Source organism: Phyllobates terribilis, unplaced genomic scaffold (assembly GCF_046119375.1).
Source record: "Phyllobates terribilis strain yellow unplaced genomic scaffold, ASM4611937v1 Scaffold_9__5_contigs__length_417890890, whole genome shotgun sequence".
Taxonomy (NCBI): domain Eukaryota; kingdom Metazoa; phylum Chordata; class Amphibia; order Anura; family Dendrobatidae; genus Phyllobates; species Phyllobates terribilis.
This window is the reverse complement of record NW_027362769.1, coordinates 185,247,165-185,253,854: the sequence shown is the minus strand read 5'-3', so window position 1 is coordinate 185,253,854 and position 6,690 is coordinate 185,247,165. Positions and strand designations below refer to the sequence as shown.

At 45.6% G+C, this 6,690-nt stretch overlaps 1 long non-coding RNA gene across 1 annotated transcript; it reads left to right on the top strand.

The window, feature by feature from the left end:
* The first annotated feature begins 565 nt into the window (after window positions 1–565).
* On the top strand, window positions 566–4,240 carry LOC141160908 (uncharacterized). The gene is made up of 2 exons (XR_012250566.1): window positions 566–934; window positions 3,548–4,240. It is a non-coding gene; the product is annotated as an uncharacterized lncRNA (long non-coding RNA).
* The last annotated feature ends 2,450 nt before the right edge of the window (window positions 4,241–6,690 follow it).

Genomic DNA, 6,690 nt, shown 5'->3' with positions numbered 1-6,690 from the left:
GGATTAGATACATGGCTCAGCAGACAGTATCACACAGGCTAGGCTTAGATACATGGCTCAGCAGACGGTATCACACAGGAGAGGATTAGATACATGGCTCAGCAGACGGTATCACAGGATAGGATTAGATACACGGCTCAGCAGACAGTATCACACAGGCTAGGCTTAGATACACGGCTCAGCAGACGGTATCACACAGGAGAGGATTAGATACACGGCTCAGCAGACAGTATCACACAGGAGAGGATTAGATACATGGCTCAGCAGACGGTATCACACAGGATAGGATTAGATACACGGCTCAGCAGACGGTATCACACAGGATAGGATTAGATACACGGCTCAGCAGACAGTATCACACAGGAGAGGATTAGATACACAGCTCAGCAGACAGTATCACCCAGGATAGGATTAGATACACGGCTCAGCAGACAGTATCACACAGGAGAGGATTAGATACAGACAGGGCCGGGACAAGGAGTAGGCAGAGTGGGCACCAGTCTAGGGCACAGACTGGGGGGAGGGCGCAGTGCTGTGCTGGCACCCGCTCGGCACCTTCCTCCGTCCGCCAGCATTCAGCACACTGACAGTCAGGGCGTAGGCACAGGTGAGCAGTGTCAGTGAGTCATCGCTCACCGCCTGCACCCTGGTCCTTGTTCCTTCCCTGCACCCAACTGCATTTGCGTCTTTAATATGTGAATACAATTGTTGTGAGCGCCGCCCAGGACAGGAGCAGAGGAGCTCTGATCAACTCCCTGCTCCACCGGTAACTCCAGCAAGACTTAAGCTTCTTCTGCCTGCGCCCTGTGGTGACATCATGCAGAGGACATCAGGTGACACGATGACATCACTGTACTGCACCGCGCAGCGCCCACTGCTATACCAGATAGAAGAGGAGACGGTGGCTGGCAGGAAGCAGAGGAGCCTGGATTAGGTGAGTATACTATTTTTTATGAAACTGAAGGCTATGGGGACATCATATTATGTGGGGGCTGTGAGAGATATCATACTGGGGGCTGTGGGGCCATTCTATTATATGGGAGCATATTGAGAACATTATTTTGGGGGCTGTGATGATCATACTGTATTGGGGGCTGTTGTGACCAAACTATATAGGGGACTGTGAGGGTCATCATATTATATAGGGGGCTGTGAGGGCCATCATATTGTATAGGGGCTGGGAGGGCCATCATGTTGTGTAGGGGGCTGTGAGGGCCATCATGTTGTGTAGGGGGCTGTGAGGGCCATCATATTGTGTGGGAGGGCTGTGGTTACCATAGGAGTCAGTCAGACTGATAACAACAACTCCCAGCATCTCCTTATCATTGTTAAGAACATACTGAGAGTTGTAGGTTCATGCGATACAATTGTATATGGGGCTGACCTGACATTGCAAATGATTGCTGTTGTTCTTGTAGTCTTTGTTCTTGTAGTCAAACACTTATTTATGATGGTACTGGTGATGTATGAATATCAATACAGAAATACATAACCAGAACCACCATCAGTACATGAATTCACCACCAGAGCCATCAGTAGTATATGAATATGTCACCAGAACCAAAATCAGTACAGGAATATGGCAGAAGAACCACAATCCGTACAGGAATACGGCACAAGAACCACAATCAGTACAGGGATACGGCACAAGAACCACAATCAGTACAGGGATACGGCACAAGAACCACAATCAGTACAGGAATACGGCAAAAGAACCACAATCAGTACAGAAATACGACACAAGAACCACAATCAGTGCAGAAATACAGCACAAGAACCACAATCAGTACAGTAAAACAGCACAAGAACCACAATCAGTGCATAAATACATCACCAGAACCACAATCAGTACAGGAATACGGCACAAGAACCACAATCAGTACAGAAATACGGCACAAGAACCACAATCAGTGCAGAAATACAGCACAAGAACCACAATCAGTGCAGAAATACAGCACAAGAACCACAATCAGTACAGTAAAACAGCACAAGAACCACAATCAGTGCATAAATACATCACCAGAACCACAATCAGTACAGGAATACGGCACAAGAACCACAATCAGTACAGGAATACGGCACAAGAACCACAATCAGTACAGGAATACGGCACAAGAACCACGATCAGTACAGAAATATGGCACAAGAACCATAATCAGTACAGGAATACGACACAAGAACCACAATAAGTATAGAAATGCGGCACAAGAACCATCATCAGTTTTGTTGCAAGCTGTATTTGTCGCATGAAGCAAACACCATCATACGTATCCCTTTATCTATCATGGGGTCTGTTTAGTTTCCATTGAGGTATCCGCTAAATGTTGGAAACAAAATGGCTCCCCATTATAATCAAGTTATATAAGTTTCCATGACCGTCCTTGGGTCTGACATTTACAATATAGGACATCAGGGATGAATATCGCTATTTGCCCCTGGTATTGTGTGAATGGGCTGCAAACAATTAGTCATTCTAGATAACTGTGAAATTGCACCCCCTATTAAGCCTCACCCGTAAAGTACACCACTTTTTTTGATTTTGCTGGTATTTTTTGGGGAAAAAGGTAACAATTATAGTGGAAGTGGTCGTCAGAGCTTGCTACTTGACCCATCGGAGAGGGGGGAGCAATAGGGGTCCTCCTGTTACCTTAGTCTCTGACCCATTCCTTTGCTTAGGGGTGGGTAGCACTATTGGCCTCATCTGCCTGGGGCACCAAAATACCTTGTCCCGGCTGTGGATATAGAAACTGTTTGTTTTTTGGGTACTGCCACAAAGTGCACTGCCCTTTCCTTTTTCTGCACAAACTTGCCCCCTGTTGACAGACTATGCCCTTTAAACACAATTCCCACCCACCGAACACGTCTTTGGATGCAGCATGTCAGTATAATATTCATGGTGCTACTTTCCAGGAGACTTCAGCGGCACCTGTGAGATTCAAAGCTCAGAAAACTTTTTGCACTGTTCTGGCACTCAGTCTCCAGCGCTGCTCGGGTGTTTGTCTATAGACCAGTGTTTCCTAAACCCCATCCTCGCGGTCCCCACAGGTCGTCTTTTCAGGATTTCCATAGTATTGCACAGGTGAGAGAATTCCTGATGCCTTGATGATACTTCCATCACCTGTGCAATACTAAGGAAATCCTGAAAACATGACCTGTGGGGGGCCGTGAGGACTGGAGTTTGGGACACACTGGTCTATAGGCTGCAGCAGTGACAGCGCTGCAGCCAGTCACTGAGCTCATTGGCTCTGCCGATTGCAGATGGCACAAGCCTCTGAGCTCGGTAATTGGCTGTAGACCTATGCACATGATGGCGCCTCTCCTGCCAAACAACAAAGACTGGATAAGGCACGGAGATTCAGCGCTGGAATAAAGTGCTGTATATTATTCAGCAGGTGAAAGTTTTCTTAAAGGCGACAACCTCTTTAATAACTTTTTTTTCTGGTAGGTGTTCCCTATATTTCTGGAGAATTGACCAGCGGCTTAGATACCGTGCCGCCTATACACCCGCTCATAGATAATGCACTCAGACGTATTCTTCTCATTGCAGGAAATGTCGCCTTCCTTTGTCGTCTTTACAGTACGTCGTTTTCCCTGATTTGTGTTGTCGTTGGAGCCGCAGCGGCCGCTCGTCATGCGCTCGCAGTCTACGCTCAGTCCTATGGGGCTTCCTTTGTGTTGGGAGATACGTTGTGGACACTTCCGACAAGCAGCTCATTAAAGCACCAGGACTATTTTTTGGGGGAAACACATTAGAAAACAACAAGTATTTACTGAGTGGACTTCCCATTGACGCTGCTAATCAGAGTGGAAAACTGCAGTGTTTGTTTCGCTTGCCTGCAACTGGACAGAGAGTACGAATTCAGGGCATGAAATTGTCGTCCAGGATGCTGTGACAACCTTCTGTGACTTGACTCTGACCCCTGACCCCGCAGTGAATAGCTCCCAGAATAACTGTGCCATTCCCTCCAGTGGCCCGGCCCTCCGCATCCTCCGAGCAAAGCCAGAACCTGCCTTTTTTGGGGGGGGAAAACAGTTTGTGTCCCTTGTTTATTCCCAGGCTTTTAGAGCATCCCCTTCTCTCCTGGACTTGGGTGGACACAAATGAAATAGAGGGCTGATTAGATGTGACAGGAGGAGGGATGGAGTCACCAGGGGGAAGATGCTGGAAATATACTTGTGAGAAAAGTTTCTGTGCAATGAAAAGTTCCACAACTTACTTATAAACTTTTTTATTCCGCTATTTGACACTTTTCAAGATCTCTGCTTGTTAGTCAGTGAACGGAAACATCCATGTTCACATCCAGAGTCTACAAAAACAATTGTGACTGAAGACTTCTCATAGCTGAAGGTTTGTTACAATTGTATCTAATGTAAAGTCCTCTCTAAACTCCAATCTCTCTCCCGCCCCGGACTCCAGGCTAATCCTAGTTACCTGTATTATCAATACCTGTGCACTGTGTCAGGGAATATACATCATTATACTCAGTAGTCACATAATGGAGGCTCCTGTACTAGGAAATATCTCTTTTTTGCTGTTAGGGAATGATAACCTCTTAGTTTGGATACAAAGACTGAAAAGTCCTAATGTAAAATGTATGACAGCTGAGGGTTTGAAACACTTGTATCCAGAGACAATTATCCATCAATTATACAGGCCAGACTCCAGGCTGATACATGTCAGCTGCACTGATACATTGTAACAATCAGGACCAAATATGCGGTGTGCAAAATAAGCCTAGAACTCTTCATAGCTGAGGGTTTGTTACATTTGCATCCAGTCTGGAGAATCTACAAGAAGCAAAATCAGCAGCACAAATCTCTCCTGTCCTCCTAGATTGTTACAATGTATCAGTCTGGAGTCTAGTTTCATAGAACAATGTTTAGACTGAATACAGTTGTAACAAAGCTTTAGCTGTGACAAATACTTGGTCTGTGCAGGTTTTCAGCCCCTGGATGAAATCCTGAAGGGTCTGATTAATGACAGTAAGCAGAGATCTTGAAATTGATGAGAAATGAATTGAAAAGTATTTTTACAAAGTTGCAGAACTTTCATTATATAGTAATATAAAGTGGATTTTCACACTCAGGTCTCCAGTGTTCACTAGGCTGCAATTAATTTTGCCACTAGGGGCGCTGCTCTGTGCTGCTGATTTACTCATCCTAGCTATATGCTTCATTGTGAGATATGACAACTAGAGGATATGTAATAAGGGGAAAGTACTTGTCTAATATTCGGCAATGGATGATTTCTGCCAGGAGTGAATGTGCACAGAAGCCGCGGTGTAACAATGGAGCAGATGCTGAGTGCACATTCCAGGGGTTCACTTATTTACTTGTGCCCAGTGTTTTCACATAGTCCTCGCTCACCCCACTGCCAAAAACTAATATTGACATTGTGAGGGAAGCAATATACCCCATGTGAGGCGGCCAGGCCAGCATGTGATGAGTTAATTAAAGAGGTCTATAGGCATGCTGGTGGATGACTGTAGTTTCTTTGGCTGGAGGCAATGAAGCAAGCGTGTTTGGCTGTTTGCCACCTCTTCTTAATCTTAAGGAACAAAGAGAAACAACTGTAGATGGATTAAAAAAGAAGCCGTGATGGAGCGATTCCACCCACTCCTCTAAATCCATAATTAAAGGTATGAACTTCCCATGGGGATGGAAGGAAAAAGTGACATCCCAAGGTCAAGAGGAGAAACTGCACCCAAATGTGACATCTTCACTTTATAATCATCCTTAAAGGGGCAGTAACACAGTGCAAACAACGTATTCTATAATGTTATCGACCATTTCAGACAAACAACAAGGGGCTCCCTATAGCGTACTTAAGTAGAGTGACTGACAAGAGGTCTACAAACCTTCCAGCCCCCCACACTCATTATGAATACTACTGTCACATTCAGCCAGGAGCCGACACAGACACAAGAGGCCCCTGCGCAAGAACAATATATTGGATCTTTGCAACCCAAGAGCTCCTCAAAATGCACAATCCCACCTGCTTTGGAGGAGGTAGTGGCCCCCTTATCTCTTGGCCCTTGTGTAGCTGACCAGATTGTATTAATGGTAAGTCCACTCTTAATATATACACACAGCACTGTGCAAAACTATTAGGAGTGGAAAAAATGCTGCAAAGTAAGAAACTTTCAAAAATAGGAGGGTTAATTGTAATTTGCTGATTAATAAAAATAAAATAAGTGAATGAAGAAAAGAAAAATGTATCTGGTGACCGCCCGTCACCTCCATCATCAATATCTGGTGACCGCCCATCACCTCCATCATCAGTATCTGGTGACCGCTCGTCACCTCCATCATCAGTATCTGGTGACCGCCCTTCACCTCCATCATCAGTATCTGGTGACCGTCCGTCACCTCCATCATCAGTATCTGGTGACCGCCCGTCGCCTCCATCATCAGTATCTGGTGACCGCCCGTTACCTCCATCATCAGTATCTGGTGACCGCCCGTCACCTCCATCATCAGTATCTGGTGACCGCCCGTCACCTCCATCATCAGTATCTGGTGACCGCCCTTCCACATAGTCTCAAAGGGAAAGAAGGACTCTTCTTGCAGTCTCCAGCTAATTTTAAATCACCTTGGCCAAGTGGTGTGAGTGCTGGTACCAATAAAAACAACAATATGAGGGGACAGACTGTGCAATACAACACAAGTGTAGAATCAATTACATAACTG